This window comes from Sus scrofa, chromosome 17, assembly GCF_054392235.1.
Source record: "Sus scrofa isolate SSC_HxYL_T2T_F1_AM1 chromosome 17, Sscrofa_HxYL_maternal_Yorkshire_Landrace_v2.0, whole genome shotgun sequence".
Classification (NCBI taxonomy): domain Eukaryota; kingdom Metazoa; phylum Chordata; class Mammalia; order Artiodactyla; family Suidae; genus Sus; species Sus scrofa.
Window position 1 is genome coordinate 52,995,496 of NC_139399.1, and position 19,697 is coordinate 53,015,192.

The 19,697-nt window shown below is 46.0% G+C and overlaps 1 protein-coding gene across 14 annotated transcripts in view; it reads right to left on the reverse strand.

The window, feature by feature from the left end:
- Positions 1 to 19,697, reverse strand: part of PTPRT (protein tyrosine phosphatase receptor type T) — a 1,176,585-nt gene that overhangs the window by 584,146 nt on the left and 572,742 nt on the right. The gene's annotated exons all lie outside the window — the stretch shown is intronic.

Here is a 19,697-nt window from a genome sequence, read left to right on the forward strand (position 1 = left end):
AGAAATTGACAGAACATTGTAAATCAACTATAATAAAAATTTTTTAAAGAATGCACAGAGATGATTTTTAAATGGAGATAAATGATGGGCATTGTGTCAGTTGTATGAGGTCCAGGCCCATCCCAGCAGGTGCAGATCTGACGGCCTGTGCAAATGTCATCGGATCCTGCTGTATTCTTTCAGGAGCCTAAACAGTTATGGACAAGCATGATGAAAAGTCATGCTTTAACCTTCAGGGAAGATGGTGGCCCTGATCTGGAAGGGATGAGACAGACAGAGCACCAGGCTATAGTCCAGGTCTCAAATTCTAGCATGCATCAGCACTCTTTGGAGGGTTTATAAAGCACAGATTGCTGGGTCCCACTCCCAGAGTTCCTGATTCAATAGGCTTAGGGTGGAACCTAAGAATATGCATTTATTTTTTCTTTTCTTTTCTTTTTTTTGTCTTTTTCCAGGGACGCACCCAGAGCATATGGAGGTTCCCAGGCTAGGGGGTCTAATCCGAGCTGTAGCTGCCGGCGTACGCCAGAGCCACAGCAACGTGGGATTCGAGCCACGTCTGTGACCTACGCCACAGCTCATGGCAACATTGGATCCTTAACCCACTGAGAAAGGCCAGGGATTGAACCTGCAACCTCATGGTTCCTAGTTGGATTCGTTAACCACTGAGCCACGACGGGAACTCCAGAATATGCATTTCTAACAAATCCTCAAGTGATACTAATGGCACTGGCCAGAGATCTACACATGGGGAACCCTAGTCCAGGGGCTCCACTCCAAAGCCAGAGTGCTCCACTGTGCTCCCTCTCACTGGCCTTAAAATCCAAAGTTCTTCCTTCAATGGCCTGCAAAACTCTCTACGACCTGGGTCCCAGCTACCTTTTGGCTTCACCTCCTGCCTTTCTCCTGTAGCTGACTCCTCTCCAGCCTTATCACCCTCCCGCTATTCTTTAAACACCCCACACAGGTGCCCACCTCACATGTCCACCTCACATCCTTTGCAACTGCTGTCCCCTTAGCTCAGATGCTCTTCTGAAAAAAACCTATGAATGGCTTGCCACCTCATTGGTTCTCTATTCAGAGAGGTCTCCTGTAACCTTTCTGTTTAAAAGCTCCCCTTCTCCACAGGTCCGCTTCTTATCCCTTTCTATCCCCTTTCCTGACTTAATTCTTCCACATTGCTTTCACCTGGAAATACAAGGTTTATTTTTTATTCATCTACCTCCTCCTAAGAACATGGACTTTGCCTGGTTCACTGATATAGTCTTGGCACCTAGGAAAGTAGCTGACATGTCATAGGCCTTCAGTGCCTATTTGCGAAGTGAAAGGATGCATGATTGATGGATTAAATGCACTGAAGAAAGAGCAACTGCAATTAGGCCAGCCTCCAAGACAATAAAGCCAGTAGGGTAAAGGTGTACGGTTTTAAAGCCTGGGTCTATGGAAACAACCCATAAATACGCATGTGCATTATATGCATAAGAGAAGTTGTTAGGCAGGAGGTAGGATAAACCGTATTTACTCATAAGAGTTGATTCTGCATCTCTCTTCCCATGCAGTGACTTTACATGGATAGCTTGAAGTCATTCATGGTAGGAATATTTAAACCATAGGAATTGGCAGACACTGGAAAATAGGGCTTATTTTTGTCAGAGAGTCTGTTTATTGGCACAGCACTGGTCCAACCCATAGAGACAAATATTACCACGCTCAGTTTGACAGCCAAGCCCATGGACCTGCCATCAGATGAGCTGGTTAGCAACTAGAGGAGAGAAAAAGGGATGTACCAGTAGAATAAAGTGGGGTAGATTGGGAAATTCATCAAAATCCTACTCCGGGATGTCCATCCAGTAGGGACTGAATGTCTGCTCTGCCGTGCATGAGAAGTCTAACCCTAAAACTGGTGCACACGGGGACACGTGCTATATGTGTGAGACAGCCGCCCTTCCCTCCTTCTCCACACGAGTGATGGGGAAACTGATGCCATCCCTGGTCTGGGGTTGGGGGAGAGGAAAATTACTCGTGCTCATGCTAATCAAACCTAAAGCCAGGAGTTCCCATCATGGCTCAGCAGTAATGAACCCAACTAGTATCCATGAGGCCCCAGGTTGGATCCTTGGCCTTGCTCAGTGGGTTAAGGATCCGGCGTTTGCCGTGAGCTGTGGTGTAGGTCACAGACACAGCTTGGATCTGGTGTTGCCGTGGCTGTGGTGCAGGCCAGCAGCTGCAGCTCAGATTCATCCCCTAGCCTGGAAATGTCCAAAGGCCGTGGGTGAGGCCCTAAAAAGCAAAAACAAACAAATAACAAACAAAAAGACCTAAAGTTAGATTTTCCATCACTTCAGTCAACAAATCCTCTCTCATACTTACAGCAACAGGCTATTTTCTTTCCTTTTTTTTAATGGCCACACCTGGGGCATATGGACGCTCCCAGGCTAGGGGTCGCATTGGAGCTGCACCTGCGGCCTACACCACAGCCACAGCAACATCAAATCCACGCTGCATCTGTAACCTACACTGCAGCTTGGGGCAATGCTGGATCCTTAACCCACGGAGCAAGGCCAGGGATCCAACCCACATCCTCAAGGACACTATGTAGGGTTCTTAACCCACTGAGGTACAACGGGAACTCCTGACATGATGTTTTCTAAAGGCAGGATACGAAACAGTACAAGTTCAAGTTATAAGTCCAAGCAAATAAATTATATGCTCAAGGCCCCAAGTGACAGAATGGGATGAGCACCAGTAAAGGTTATTTTACAGTTGGTGGTTTTAGGGCTTATTCTTTGTCTAAAACATTTGTGCTTAAATTTCAGTCACATTGTCTTTTCAATTTGGAAAAAAAAAAAAATCCATAATACGTAGGTTGGAGTTAAGTTTACTACTCTGTTTCTGAACTATTTTCTCATACACTAGAAAGAAGATATATAAGAAACAGCCCCAAATGAATACAGAATTAAAATGGCAGAGCTGACTTAAATACCGCCTATTTAACAAAAGGCCAGAAACATCTCTTGTAACAAGGATTGCCACAGCACACTAATTAGAAGGTTTCAGAGAGATTTTTTTATAACTAAAACATGGAAATTTTAAATTACCTTCCCAATTGTTTCTTTTGGCCATTAATGTCTTCAGTGGGAGGACACCTTGACCTTTAAGTTTGAACCAGTTCAGGAAAAGGCCCAAATCCTCACTTGAGGTCTTTTGCAAGGAACAAGTTTTTAGTGACAATACACCTTGATCCTCTTACAGGTACTCCATACCAGCCTGATGATGGCATTTATACTTTTTTTAAATGATTTTTATTTTTTTCATCATGGCTGGTTTACAGTGTTCTGTCCATCTTCTACTGTACAGCATGGTGGCTCGGTTACACTTACATGTATAGATTCTTTTTTCTCACATTATCATGCTCCATCATAAGTGACCCTGGGTCCTTTGATTTTTCCAAGCTTCTTCCTCTCTTCCCTTCTTGATGTCCCTGCCCCTGTCCTACTGTCTCTTCATATCGGGGACAGAGGCAAACCAATCAAAAGATTCCACATGCTCTTTGAGGTCCTGCCCATGCAATGCCCACGTGATATTAACCTATGAGCTGCTTTCCCCCTTATTTGGTGAGCTTTTTTCATTCTTCACAGGCTAAATGTCTAAATGTCCATGTTTTTAGTCTGGCCACAGCCCATCTGCATTTCAAAATGCATATCCTTTTCCTGCTTTCCAAATAGCCAGAAACATCTCAAAAAAAAAAAAAAAATGAGGCTGGAACCTTGAACCCGAGGCACCTCTATGAACTCATACGATGCCTTCCTTCCACAGCCAAACTTCGTGACTCATCAAAACACACTGGGCCCCCTGCACCTTGTCCACCCCAGTTACTGCACCTGTTCTCACCGAGGGCAGCCAATCCTAAATCAAATGGGCAGGCCGGATATGTCGGTACTTGAACCAAAGCGTAGTGTGAGTCGTAATGCACATAAGAATATGAGAGATTTGAAGGAAACTTCAAGCATAGAGCTTCTTTCATTTTCTTCAATACAACATGTATTGGACAATGTCGTGGACAATAATGCTTAGAGATGTTTAAATTTTTAAGTGGGGGTCTTAAATCAATACTGTTTTTCTCCGCTTGGCCTGTTCCAGCCACCCCTGTGTCAGTCCTGCCTTGCTTTCTAGCTGGGAACTACCCTCTCTTCTGCCAGGAATTTAGAACACAGATTGTTGCTGGGGCCACACCATTTATGTCCATGCAAACACACATTTCTACGTGGTTTTAATCATTGTGTATGTTCCGCGGTGTCTCTCAGTGGCTTGTTTATTTAGCATTATATCATAAGCATTTCCCAGGTTGCCCAGTACCATCTCTAATTACCATTTTAATGGCTGCATAATATTCCACTAAGTGGAGGAGCCCTAATTTACTAAGCTATTATCATACTGTCAGGCATTTATGTTGCTTCCAATTTTTGCTGCCATAAATTTCCCTGCACATAGCTTTTTCCTAGGTTTGGATTAATTCCTTATGATAATTTCTCCCACATGAGATTACTGGGTTAAAGAGTATGAACCATTTTTAAAGCCCTGGCACACATTTCCAATTCCTTCCAAAAAGACTATCTGTTCTGCCTCAGCAATGGGTGAAGGGCCTTTCCACTGTATCCAGGAGAAGTGATAAACTGTGTGCTCAGAACAGTGTGAAATCCTGGATGAACAAGGAGCAGTAATAGCCGAGGGTACAGGATATTCTGAAGGATTATACATCTGTAAGAGCTCAGTTTGATGGAGGATTTACACCTCTTCCCCTGGCTCCCCTCTCCCTCACCAGCTCTGGCTAGGACATCACTTAGAGAGCCATGAATGAGGGTATCCGCGGCAGGTGGGGAACCAGCTCTCCTAAAGCCAAAGCTCCAGCCCAAGCCATGTGAAAATGTTCCTCTCCATGGGAGCCAGGTAAAGGCTGAATGCCACACTCTCCAGTGGACAGAGAATTTGCACATGGCTTGGACGAATCATTCATGATGGACAGTCCCTTGAGAAGAACCCAAAGCAGCTGGATTAAGTAGCCACAGAGACTGGAAGTGATAAGGAGAGTCAAGCAAAGGATGGAGAGGCATGGCAGGAAGGTGCAAACATCTGGGAAGACCTGGTATCCACGAAAGGAGCAATGCCAGCTCCCATCCTGCCTTTACTAACCATGTGGCCTCCTACGGACCCCTCAGCTTCTTTGAGCTCCCTCTTATCCAAGGGGACCTAAACAGCTGCCTCTCAACTGGTGTGGGGCTGAGAGGGTGGAGTAGCTGAGCTTGGCTTGGACGACCCAAGGAGGCACCGGTCGCCTTGACACCAGACAGCCTGTCCTCCAGCAGTGCTCCTGCCTAAACCCCGTCTAATCTAGGAGTTTGACTTGCAGAGATAAGTGAGTGTCAAATGACCTATATCTTTACGAGGCTGCCACTCAGAAGAAAGCCCATGTAATCCTTGAGGCCCTACAAGGCAGGACGCAGGTCATAGGGTCAAAGCTGGAAGGCTTGAGGTGTGGGCTCAGAATTAGAACGTTTTACCCACATCGGTGCTCTTTCTTTCGCATCACACTGTAAGAATGACTTTATACTATTTTCCAAATTAAATCAACCCCTTGAGAAAGCTCTGACCCTTATGAGTTGTATGCCCACAGGAGAAGTATTATCATCCCTGACTCTCGGTTATTCATTTGTTAAATGGGGTTAAAAATGCCAACATCAGAGGCTTTAATGGGAGTAAAATGAGATAATGGTAATAGTCATGAGGATGACAATAAGAGTAATAATGGTAACTGCTTGTTGAGTTAATGTGCTAAATTTGTACTGAGATAAACTAAGGGCTTTACATACATTATCTCATTTAATCCTTAAAGTAGCCTCCTGAGGTAGGAACTTTTAGTAGTAGCATCAATGAGGTACCTGGTGAGTGATAACTAGTATTACGCTCTTTCATGCTAATAATTCCCAAAGAGGAATAGGCCAATTAGTTAGTGAGAGAGCAGGACTGCTGAAATGAGTATTGCCTCAAGGATGGCCCGCCCCTAAGAGGTTTATTTAAAATGCCAAAGTGGTATCGATTGTAGTCATGACTACATTAGTGGCTTCCCTGTATCCATGCTATTAGACCTATAACTGTACACTGCCTCCCATTCTGATGCTGAAATTGGTCTTGTGACTTATTTTGGCCAATGGGACAACAGTAAGCTTTATGCACATGGTGGTTTGCAAAAGTGCTTCTACAGTTCTGCTTGCTCTCTTGGACCCCTGCTTCTAGCCATAGAACAAGCTCAAACTAGCTTGTTGGAGGATGTCAGGCCAGGTGGAGCAAATGGAGTCACCCGAGCTGAGGCCACCCTGAACCATCCAGCCCTAGCTGACTTGCCAACTGATTCAAGATGCATATTAGCCAGGGATGGCCTAAGTCAGTAGAACCCTCCAGGCACACCACAGACAGATGAGCAAAAATAAATGTTTACTATGTATTATTGAGGTTTTATGGTATTTATTACACAGCATTATTCTGGCAATAGCTGACTTATACAACCACTTCTCTTAGCTCACAGACACTGTTTTTCCTGCACATGTGAAAATAACACCTAGTGAACAAACATCTTCCCAAACATTTTCATAGACTATCATTTATTCCTCATATTAAAACCCATGGGGGACATGCTATTAGGACTTCCACTATAAGATGATAAAATAAGGCAAAAAGAATTGAAATACTCTGCTCAAGTTCAAACAGCTCGTAAGTAATGGAGACACATTTTGAAGCTGGGCAGCTTGGCTAAAAAGTGCTCACACCCAACCACTGCTGTGTGTACACTGCAATACTGCTCCTCAAACCAAGCTGCTTTGTAGAAGTGGCTGCAGCCTCCCGCTATGTGCCACTGTACCTCTCCTGACTTTCCTTTTGGGCCAGGCCAGGGACTGTGAGTCAAGGGCCAGCTACTTTCTTCTCTGAGCTTGTGGTTCCATCTCACTCTTCAACCAGGTACTCTGGGATTAGGGGACATGCTCAGGAAAGGAAAGCTTCCAGGACTCAAGATCCCAAGCTGAAAGGGTACATGATGCAGTGCTTTTCTAAAACCCCAGCTACGTGAGGGGTGTGAAGGGACCCACGAGAAACCAACTCTTCACTCCTGCCCCTTCTCAGTCAAGCCCCCAAGAATCCACCACTAAGTCTCCTACTGGCTAAATGGGTTGAAACTACTGACAGCTTGTTTTCACCCAGACTTTATCATCTCTGTCATCTAGACCTTTGTTGATCGGCTCCCGTAGCCTTTCTCATCTCCTCACAGCTCAGACTAGGAAAATCTTCCTTAAATGCATACCAGAATGTGTCACTCTCTACTGGCATGCCTGTAATGTGTCCCTGAGATGAAAACAGCACCTAAGTCCCCTCCAGATCTGGCTTCCTGGAGGACGCACCAGGCCTAGGGCACTTATCTGCTTGTTCCCAAAGGAAAGGGGAGAATTTCCCTGTTTCCATGTTCATGTTTGTCTCTCTGGTTTAAATACTCTTGCTGATGACCCTGTCAAGCTCTTATCAGGGTGTACCTGGATATAGGTGTGGAATCAGGCGGTGGGGAAGGATGGAGATTCAGCCGTCTTGCATAGAAAGCCACGGTCTGGGATATGTCTCCACTCTGGCCATGAGCCCCCCTGAGTCCAGAGACTCGGCAAAGTGGTCTTCAGTGCAGCCTGAGAGGCTGGCCCTGAGAGCAAGCAGGGGTATCTGGGAGGCAGACTAAATAGGGAGCCCAGCTCTATGTACATTTAGAGACCTAGGATAAGAATGAAGAGTTGATGTACTCTGCCTTCATCACCGCACTTAGTCCTTAGTCAATAACTTGCATCAGCAAACTATTGCTTTTGGAATGGATTAACAATGAGATCCTGCTGTGTAGCACTGAGAACTATGTCTACATACTTACAATGCAGCACAACAATGGAAGAAAAAAATATGTATACATCTATGTGTAACCGGGTCCCCATGCTGTACGGTGGGGGAAAAAGTGTGTTGGGAGAAATTACAATAAAAAATAAATTTAAAAAAATAACTTGCATCAGTAGATGACTAAGTATGTGCTGGTCCACCACCTCAGGTGAGGTTCAGCAAAAGCTGTGCCATTGCTTCCATTACACAGAGGAGGAAACTGAGACCTAGGGAAGTTCAGAGCCTTTCGAGGTCAATCAGAAGCAAGATCCAAGGCTCAAACAGTGCTTTCCTCATTTTATTACTCCAAGTTAGTAAGTCTATAACTTCTTCCTGGCCATGCAAATTACCAAGCAAGCGTCTACTGCACTTAGAAATTGGCAACAAATCTCTTAAACCAAAAAAACCTATAACTGGAAAACTAGTAAGGTGGGAGAGGAGGGGTAGGACAGATGCTCCCCATCACCTGGGGGTTACAGGCAGCCCTTTTATGGGTGTCTCTGGCCAAGGTGGATGTGGAAGGGGTTCACTCTGAGGGAATATGCTTGGCCCTGGGCTGTGTAGAAAGTTAACCCTCCAGAAGCACCCCCATCCAATGTGGGATGGGAAAGGGTGGCTAAATACTCTAACCTTCTATGGTGTGTGTCCAGCAGGGCCTCCAGTGGCGACGGGCCTCCGTTGGCCTCAGTGATAACCCACCCAATTACCCACATGTTACACACCCTTTATTGCCTTTATTCCCTCCCTGTCTCCTTTTCCACCTCTCCACTGGCTTCCTGAAATCACCTCCCGAGGAAACTACCCGAATCCACATCAGGATCTGCTTTTATGGGAAGCCTAAATATGCTGGAGAAATGGATTTCCTATCAAAGAGGAAATCTGGGCTGAAAAGCACCTCAGCGAGGCAAAGTAAGTAGAGGTGACTAGTGTAAAAAAGCTCAGGTCACTGGGGTCTCTGGGAGTAGAGCAAAGCTACCTGACAGAGAAAAGTACTTGACTGCCACTTGGTGACACCGTGCCTACATTTCAGATGAAATATCTGTGTGTGTGTGTGTGTGTGTGTGTGTGTGTGTAAGAAAGGGGGAGACAGAGACAGAGAAAGAATGTCTGGGGGATAACCAGTAACTAAGCCAACAAAACTGTAGTGATGCAGGAATGCACTACAAATGCATTACATTCTTCAGAAGGCTATTTTGAGAACTGATTGAATGGAATCCCTGAGAGGCACTAACACGGTGCCTGGCATATAGTGGACACATAATAAGAACTCCTAATACTGTAGTAGACACGACAGCATTCCTCTTAGACTCTCCTTACCCGGCCTCCACATCACCCCTAATGGCCAAGAAGGTGATGGTCCCTCCCCACCAACCACCATGCTTACCTCCCTCTGGAAAATGCGCTCCGCTGATGGAGTCCCCTTGCCCAGGAAGTGCCATCCTTCCCCCAGGTGGCTTGCACCCAGAGAAAGACAGACTGATACAGGCTCTTTGAGGCTGACCCCTTGCTGGGGGCTTTGGAGGGGGTAACTCTGCAGTTGGCTTAATGGCCCCTGGGCCAAATCCAGCACTGCTGCTTGTTTTTCCCAGTTACTGGCACACAGCCACACTCATTCCTTCAGGTGTTGTCTACGGCTGATCTGCAACAACACCGGTTAAGTAAGCACAACCCAGGTCATCTCATCCACAAAACCTAATGTATCCACTTACTGGCCCTTTGTGGAAGTGTGCCCACATCTGCTCTAGGTAATCACTATGGTAGCCATTCATTATGTGTGTTTTAATTTAAATTAATTAAAGCTAAAATTTCAGTTCCTCAGTCCCACCAACCACATGTCAAGTACTATCACATGTGGCTGATGGCTCTGCCATTGGGCAGCACAAATCCAGAATATTCTCAACATCAGAGAAAGTTCTGTGGGAACTTTCTACTCCAGAGCCTTTAGTTTATGGATCAGGTCAAGGCTAGATGCTCCCTGATCTCATTCTGACACCCCCCCCCTTCCCCTCCCGCTTCTGGGTCCTCTTCCCTCCCTTACGGAATCCTCCTTCAACAAATCACGTGTAACTGTACCCCTATTTCAAGCTTTGCTTCTAGGGAACCTGACCCAAGACAGGTATTTATATCCTTGTATTGCATCCACAGGTCCACATCTTTGCCTCTCCTGTGACAAAGGCTGTGAGCTATTAAGTTGCAGCGGGGAGAATGTCAGCTTTCCCCCTAAATCTCTCAGCCCCAGCACAGAGCAGTCATTCAGCAAATACAAAACGAATAAATCAGGTAAATAAATGGCGCCCTCACAGGCTGGGCTCTTGGGGCCCAGCCAACAGCCCAGCAGTCCTTCTGACCTGGTCCCACGGCAATATTCAGGCTCCATTTCTCAGCCATTCAGCCTTACCCAGAAGTCCAGCTGTGACAGCTAATAGATGAAACCGTTCCCCCCGCAAGTTCCCCTGAATCTGGGCTGTAGGAGACGCCAGATCCCCAGGATGCTCCACACCTGGGCCTTATCCATCAGCCCTGTGACCCCACCTGCAGACACTCCACCCTTGGGGCCTCTGAGAGGCATGAAAGGGGACAGGAGAATGGGGGACAGATCTGCACCTCTGAGACCCCACTAACCAGGATGGTGTCTGCAACACCAGCCAATGCTCATTACACCGAGGCTCTTATGGCCGGGTCCTCTCAGATTTGGGGATCAGGAGAAAAGACCCACTCTCTTGATTTCTGCTTTCACCAGAAGATGCAATAAATCACCTCTGAAGTTGTATGAGTAAAAAGAAATCATTAAGGAATAATCAAAGTAGGAATTTCTCCTCCAAGATAAGCTTCACAGGAAACTCCTGGCTCCACTCCATCTGGCACCCCAGGTGGAACACCTGGGGGAAGAAGCTTAGCTGTGACCCCTTGGTGATGCTCTCCTCAGAATCTAGCTGAGAACATGCCCCTGATGCTCTGGGGAAGAGGCTGACCTCGGGTCTAGGGCATGTCGTTTAATTGGCTGGGTGGTCCACAGCCGTATTGAAGACAAGGGGTAGAGGGGCAGAATGGTGCAGTAAGAGCAGACACCCCCATCACTCCAGTCAGGGGGTCCTTCAGAAGTGTGCTTTATTAACAGAAGAGAAGGTGGTGGCCTCTATCCTGGCCCCACACCACCCTTCTGGCTCTCCAAGACCCCGCTGTCCTCCCAGCAGACCAAGCCTGGCAGACAGAGAAGCCCTCCTAGGACCACAATCAGCCTGTCATCTTCTGTTTCTTATTAAAGTATCTGTTTAATCATCACAACTGTGGAAGTGAGGCGGCACTAAGGTGAGGAGGAGAAAGAGTAGATGCTGTCCTTGGGGGAGAACCTGCTCACAGGAAGGGATGCCCTGAGCCCCTAAGGGGAGCTAAAGGCAGCCCAAGAAGGTCTGCCTTTAGCTGAGGTCCCCTGAGAGTCTCAGCCCAATGTTCTGCACTTCCAGGGCACACCATTCACACAGAAGGCTCTGTACTGGTGCCTCCTGGGGTGGGGCCAGGCCACAGCCCAGAAGGTGGCCACGTGTCTCACTGGCCATGCTACATACCTGGGCTGCTATAACCAAAGACCACAGACTGGCAGCTTATAAACAGCAGACATCTAGTTCTCACAATTAAGTTCTGGAGTCTGGACGTCCAGGACCAGAGTGTCGACAAGATTCCGATTCAGGCCTTACGCCTCGCTGCAGATCACTGACTATTCCTGGGGTCTTCACATAGAGGAAGCTCTCTTGAGCTTTCTAGAGCCTCTTTTATGAGGGCACTAAGCCCATTTATGACAGCTCTTCCCTCATGACCTCATGACCTCCCAGAGGTCCCATCTCTCTTTTCTTTCTTTTTTGGGCCACAGCATGCAGCAGCTCAATGTGGATTTTCAGTTCCCAGACCAAGGATTGAACCTGGACTGCACAGACAGCAGCAGTGAAAGCACCAAGGCCTAATCACTTGACCACCAGGGAACTCCCAGGGTTCCATCTCTTAATACCATTACACCGAGCATGAGGAATTCAACACGCAAATTTGGAGGTGAGGGTACTGACATTCAAATGACAGCACTTACAAACTGAGTTCACTGATGCACACACTTAATCTGGCTGAAGTCCATCTCTATAGAAGTACTCACAGGGTCTTTGGAGTCAAAAAGATGCAAGTACTGGTTAAGAGAATAACATCCTAAGTGCTCTTGGTGTATGTACACATCCCAGAAGAGCCCATGGGCTCAAGCTTCATTGCTGCAAAAAGTGTTTGCTCACTGAGGACAGACACACCCTTCACCTTCTCTCTTAAGTATGGAGACACAATCCACCTGCAGTTACCAAAACAACCTTTGTGTGAGCACAGAACGCAAGAGTCCACAGCTGAGAGACCATCAGAACCTGCCCCAGCTACTGCGTACCTGCAATAATTTGTCGCCTTGAGTCTACATTACACAGGCAGGGAGAAAAGGAGGGCAGTCAGGAGTCCCCTTAGAAAGAGCTCTGCTTACATCTCTCTGGTCAGAACTTGGTCACGTGGCCACACGTAGTTGCAAGCGGGGCTGGGAAATGTAGTCTTTTAGATGGTTACATCGTAGCCAGAATAAAATCTGATCTCAGTAGGGAAGAAGGTGAGAACAAAGACTGGGTAGCCAACTAGCCAGCTCTTCCACCTGGCTTCTTTTCACAGATGATGGAAAACACAGAGGAATTAAGAAACTTGTCCAAGGAAGCAGGAGAACCAGGAGTGGGCATCCAGGTTTGCCCACCCAACATCCGATTTCCTGCCCACTGCTTCCCTCACAGCATGCTTTCTGTGATAAGAAAGAAGTGGCAGCCACAGGCCATTAACAAAGGAATATTCCCCCTCCCCCTTCCAATCATGTGCGCACATGCACATGCGTGTGCGCACGCGCGCACACACACACACACCACCTCCATCTCCCCAGGCTCATCAGGGTCATGAAAAATCAGCCTCAGTTTTGAAAATAAATCTGTCACCTCCATCAATCATGAAAAACAATCGGTCACTCAGCTGCAGGGGTGGGGGCCATGTCAAATCAGGGACTGGGCTAAATTGGAATTGACCGGTGGATTCATTCCAACCATCACCTTGACAGTTCCAGGAGACAGCCACAGAGGCCAGGCTTGCTTTTATTCTCTGCTGCTTCTGTTTCCGTCTTGGCTCTACATTGACAATAAAAGAGGTCGTCCCCTACGCTGCTCGGAGATCCCTGAGAATAGTTATGCAAAGATAAGGCAGAAGAGAAAAACCAATTTCCTTCCAATATTCTTAGCTTCTTAGGAAAACAACTACAGTGGAGAAAATATTCATCTCTGCCACTGTGGCCAAGGGTGACTAGGATACAAAGCAAATGCGATCAGGCTCACGTGCAACGAGAAAACACAATTAAGAGACCTCAGTGACACTCAAATTCTTGAGAAACCATGTGTACTTAAATTTCACTGGTGAAGCGCTCCAGAAAGCCCCCCACCACCAAGCAAATAAAGCCTACTCTCTTCCCTTACTTTTCAAACGGGTCCTTTTACACATGCAACTAAACGGTTCTTATATCCGGGTGGTGTTAGATTATAAAATGTTCTATATGCAGAAATCCTTTCATAAGGAAAGTGGGTTTTAGGTATATCCTTGTGCAAAAACAGGGTAAATGCCTTTATAGAGAGGGAGTCTGAGAGGTGTGACACTACAAATGACCACAGAAAAATATTAACGTGGCTCAAATGGGAATGAATGCACATGTCTCATCCTCACTGCCTGCCAGAGTTGAATCTAAGAAAATATGGACATACTCTAAGTTGATTTCTAACCTCAGACCCAATGAGCTGCACTCAGGTGTCAACAACTGTGCCAGGTAGGTTCCCAAATGGTACCCATTTGGTCCTTGTTCCAAGCCTCTGAGGTATAGTCATACTTTATCCCCATTTTACACATGAGGAAGCTGAGGCTCAAAGAGATTAGCCATAGCCATTAAGGGACAGAGGCAAGGGCAGGTGTGGAACTCATCAGTTGTGACAGCAAGTCGCATGAGGTTTCTCTGCCCTGAAGAGCCATCTCCTTTTCCAGGAGGTCACTGTGGACATTCGAGTGCGGTGATGTCACAGAACAGGGACAGATCGGAGGCTTCATCCCTGGTTCAGAGCTTGGATCTGCTCTTATAAGCTCATTAGTGGACAAGTGACTTCCTTCTCTGAGCTTCTTCCTCATTAAAAAAAAATAGCATGATAATACCTCTCCAACCACTATTAATGTTTAATTAGAGAATGAGGTAAAATGCCAGCCGTATATTCTATTTCTATTTCTATTCTAATGACAAAAATGGCCCATGAAACATTCACTATGACATCAGGCTACGTGCAGAGACTCCCTTAGGGGAATTACCTGCTCTGAACTGAACGGCCACTTGTGTGGCTAGACTACTCTGCCCCTCATTAATGCAGCAAATCCTCTCTGAGCTCTGGCTCGGTGCCAGGCTGTGCTGGGCACCAGGGACCAGTGGTCTCTGCCCTCGAGGAATCTGCAGAGGGGTAGTGCACAGAACACTGTGGTCAGTGAAGGTGATTCTGGCCAGTGTCTGGAGACAGCCACTGTGGCTCACATGTTTGTTCCTGCCCCCACCAGCCATCAGGGCTGGCGTCCTGCTTCCCCGTTGGAACGGCAGCCTCACCCGCCACTCGTGAGTCCCAGGAACTACACTGGGTGCTCTCAGCACCCAGCCCACCTGCCATTTCCCTTTCTTTTCTGCTGTAGAGGCCAGAGAGAACTGTGATGCCCATGAAGCCTCTGAGAATAGGCATAGTCAAGGGCTTGATCTCTTGACCAAGGATGATCCCTCACCTCCATCTCTGAGTCACCTCACTTAGTGCTGAGTTCCTGAGCAGTGTGCCCTCCTGCTCACAGGGGATGCACAGGAAATGACCTAAATGGGCCTGGCCCTGCTCAGGCTTAGCCCTGAGCACCCGATAAAAGGCAAATTCCTCCTTCTTCATGATGGCTCCCCAGGACCAACCAGCGATGTTCTCCCAACTAAAAGCACTGAGAGCCTGCACTGGATGCAAAGCTCTGTGCTCAGTGCTGGGGACCAGCAGGTAGTAAGGCTAATAACCTCTCACACTGGTGGGTCTTACAGCATCAACCATCAGAGGATTGAGTGGTGGGGGGAAGAAAAGGTAGATGGTCCTGTAATCAGCGAGGGAAAACACATGGCAAGAGACAGCTAGGGAGTGAGGGGCTGCAGGTCAAGATAAAGGGGAATCCCAAGGCTGCGAATAATCTTCATGGACCAGTCTAGGTTTCAAATCCTCCCTCTTATCATATTAAGATGCACCTATATTCTATCTCCAATATCAAAGTGTAATTATTTTGTCATAAAATTATTTTGAAATATTTAAAGATATTTTCCTTTAATATTACTTGGTTCCCAGTAATAATACTTCATAACTGCCCATGCAAAGCATTCTCTGACATAAACCACACAAATGTTTTCTTAAGTCAAGTCTCCCAAGGCAATAGAAATAAAAACAAAAATAAACAAAAGGGACCTAATCAAATTTACAAGCTTTTGCACAGCAAAGGACACCAAAAACAAAACAAAACAAAACACCCAAAAGACAACCTATGGAATGGGATAAAATAATTGCAAATGATGCAAACCACAAGGGCTTAATTTCCAAAATAGGTGAATGACTCATACAACTCAACAACAAAAAGCAAACAATCCAAGCAAAAAATGGACAGAAGACCTTCAAAGAAGATATACAAATGGCCAGTAGGCACATGAAAAAACACTCAGCATCACTAATTATTAGAGAAATGCAAATTAAAATTATGACAAGGTACCACTTCACACTGGTCATAATGACCATCATTAATAATTCTTCAAATAAAAAAAAAGCTAGAGAGGGTGGGGAGAAAAGGGAACCCTCCTACACTTTTGGTGGGACTGTAAATTGGTACAACCACTACGGAAAACTACGGAATGGAGAGTCCTCAGAAAACTAAATATAGAACTACCATATGAAACAGCAATCCCACTCCTGGGCATATATCCAGACAAGACTACAATTCAAAAAGATATAAGCATCTGCATTTTCATAGCAGCACTATTCACAGTCTCCGAGACATGGAAACAACCTAAATGTCTATCAGCAGATGAATGGATTAAGAAGATGTGGTACATATACACAACAGAATATTAGCCATAGAAAAGAACAAAATAACACCATTTGCAGCAACATGGATACAGCTGGAGATTCTCATTCTAAGTAAGAAAGGGAAAGACAAACATACGATACCACTTATATGTGAAATCTAAAATAAGGTACCAATGTACCTATCCACAAAACAGAAACAGACTCACAGACATAGAGAACCACTTGTGGTTGCCCAGGGGGAGGTGGGGGGAATGGGATGGACTGGGAGTTGGGGGTCAGTAGATATAAACTATTACATTTAGAACAGATAAACAATAATGCCCTACTATACAGCACAGGGAACTCTATCCAGTCTCTTGAGGTAGCATATGATGGAAGATAATATAGGAAAGTGAAAGTGAAAAGTGAAAGTGAAAGTCATATGGATGACTGGGTCACTTTGATGTACAGTACAAGTTGGCACAACATTGTAAATCAACTATATTTAATTTAAAAAACTGTAATTGCCTATGGCTTCTCCAACCACTTTGTTCTTTGGGGAATTCCTGATCTGTGAGTACAGCTAACCTATAGTTTCTTATTACATGTAATGACATTTTTGATCACTAAATATGACCATACCTATACATATATGTCAACCTACAGAAGGAGAAAACAGTTGCAATATGTATATATGCAGGCAGATCTATTTCATAAAGAATTAAATGCTGATTAGCTTCAATACAGTTTTCCTACACATTTTTGAGCTGATAAATTGCTTTTCCAGTCTTCAAACATTTCTGTGAGCTCTGAAATCTCCTGGTCACAGTGTGTAATGATGAAAAGGAGCTTGAAAAGGGAGGCAGGCAGGACGGTTCGCGAAGCCCCTTCAATGGCAGGAAGGGTATGGATGCCACTCTAAGGGCCATGGACAAGGTGGGAAGGACATAACCCAGGGAAGAAACATGGCCAGATCTGCACTGGAATGGTTACCCTGACTGTCCCAAGGAGGATGGATGCTGGTGAGGACACGCAGTGGGGAGAGGCAGTACCACAGCAGGAATAGGAAGGAGAAGGCTGGAAGCCGGTCCAGGGAGGATGCAAGGAGCCCTTTCCAGCATAGCAAGAGTGTAAAGATGGAGAAGACAGGGAGTTCCCATTGTGGCTCAACGGGTTAGTATGCATGTGGATGCAGGTTCGATCCCCGCCCCTGGTTCAGCGGGTTAAAGATCCAGCATTGCCATGAGCTGTGGTGTAGGTCGCAGATGTGGCTCAGATCTGGTGTTGGTATGGCTGTGGTGTAGGCTGGCAGCTGCAGCTCTGATTCGACCCCTAGCCTGGGAACTTCCATATGCCGCAAAGTGTGACCCTAAAAAGAAAAAAAAAGGAAAAAAAAAAAAGTTGGAGAAGACAAACTACCAGGCAGGTAGGCAGGGAGGGAGGAAACTTAGGGAGAGAAGCCACACTGGCCACAAATGAGAAGATGCCACACCAAACACTCAGGGATACTCTCCCCCTTGGCATGAAACCCTTCAGGCCTGAGGGTATCTATGGAGACAGGAATGGGTGAGCCAAAGAGTCTATCTCTGCTGCCATCGGTTCAACACCCCCAGCCAACACCAGTGCCCCACCCCCCAAATCACCATCGTCCCCCTCTTTATACATATCTCTTCATTTAAGCCTCATGCCAGCCCTAAGAGATTGTGAATTGAAAGATGAGGAGATGAAGGTCCATAGACGTTTAGTCGTTTGCCTAAGGTCATACCACTGCTAAATGGTGGGATGAGAGTTTGAATATGAAAATCGTACTCTTCCCATAATACCCTATTGCTTCCAAAGCCCACTAACATCAGGGCGAGAATATCTCTACTACTGAGCCTGAAGGAAGATTTAGAGACAACATCTGACTGTACTGAGGTCCTAGGCATTGAACTTCATTTACTCATTTAGTCATCACAAGACTGTTGCCTCAGCACAGCAACACAGTGGACCCGATAATGTCATTTGCTATTTGATCCCAGCAGCAATGGGGTCTGTAAGTGTTCTTCCCACCCTGAGAGGGCCCCATGAAATGGGCCAAAAAGGGAAAGATACAGAAGGCGCGAAATAAAATTACACTAAAAGAAAAATACAGCGCAGCCTGTTGGGAAGGAAATGAGAAGCATAATTCACCTTCGAAATTTACCAGGTCTCATAAGCCTGGTAAGACAAAGATTAGTAGTGGGTGTAAAATCCGGTGTGTGAATTCTGCGAATTGTGGTGGCAAAGAATCCTCAGGTGACGGATGTGGACAGGAGAGTAACACTGGAGAAGGGTGGGTAGAGCAGGGGAAATGCAGTTTTAGGGCTGATTTGATGTGAAAGGAGGAACAGAAAGAGGAAAAGATCCCAAATGACTCCAGATTTCTGAGTTGTATAGGCAGGCTGCTGTTTATCACATAGAGGCAGGCCATTTTGAGCATCCAAGCTGTAGGGTTGAGGTGGGTAGAAGACAGGCAGAAAAAGCAGCTAGGTGTGCAGAGCTCAGAAGAGCGATGGGGATGTGTCCGTATCTTGTTGAAGCCAGGGGAACAGGTAAGACATATCCAGGGAGAGTCACGTGTAATGAAGACTGAACTGGGCAGAGGAGACGGTCCTGAGAAACACCAAGTGTAGAAATCAGAGATAAAAAGCAGTGGGCGTATGATCCAAGAAACTGGATAGAGTTTTCATTTGGAGAAGAGCTGACAATGCAGCCCTCGGGGAGGTAAGGGTGAAATCTCCACTGGCCCAGGTAAGACGGGATTTTTCTCGGATATGGAAGCATGGCCAATGCTTAAGAGGATGAAAAGCTGAAGCAAGACAGGAATGCCCTAAGGAAAATAGAGGGATGGATCTGAGAGGGAAAATGTCAGGTGCTAAAAATGCAGAGCTGGCCTCAACCAAGCCTAAAGGAAGATAAGAACCTGCAAATATTTGACATGTGTTAATGCCAACAAGGGAAAGAATTGATTCGGCTCTAAAGAGGGGGCTGTGACTTGTAAGTGATGATAAGAAATAAAAGCCATTGATTATCAGCTCCAAACACCAAACCACTTATTTGCAGAGTTATTGTCTCAGGGAAGTGGAGAAGAATAAAGAGAGAATGTAGACTTGGAACAGTTATAGATGAGACGTCCCAATAAACAAAGCCACTCATCCACTGTTGAGGGCAAAATGCAAATGGACCCAATTTGGGAGGAAGTGTCTCAAGTCTTGGAAATGCTCGCTGATGACACTTCCAGGAATTTATTCTAGGAAAAAACCTTAAATATGTGCACACAGGTTTGTGTCTATAGGATATTAATTACAATTTTTGAAAAATTAGAAAAGACGTAAATGTCCAGCAGTAGAACTGGATAAATTCAATGTGTCCATATTAAGAGCATATTAAGACTTGAATCAGGAGTTCCCATTGTGGCCCAGTGGTAACAAATCCAAACTCACAGTATCCATGAGGACATGAGATCCATCCCTGGCCTCGCTCAGTGGGTTAAGGACCTGGCATTGCCGTGAGCTGTCGTGTAGGATGTAGAAGCGGCTAGGATTCCGTATTGCTGTGGCTGTGCCCTAGGCCTGC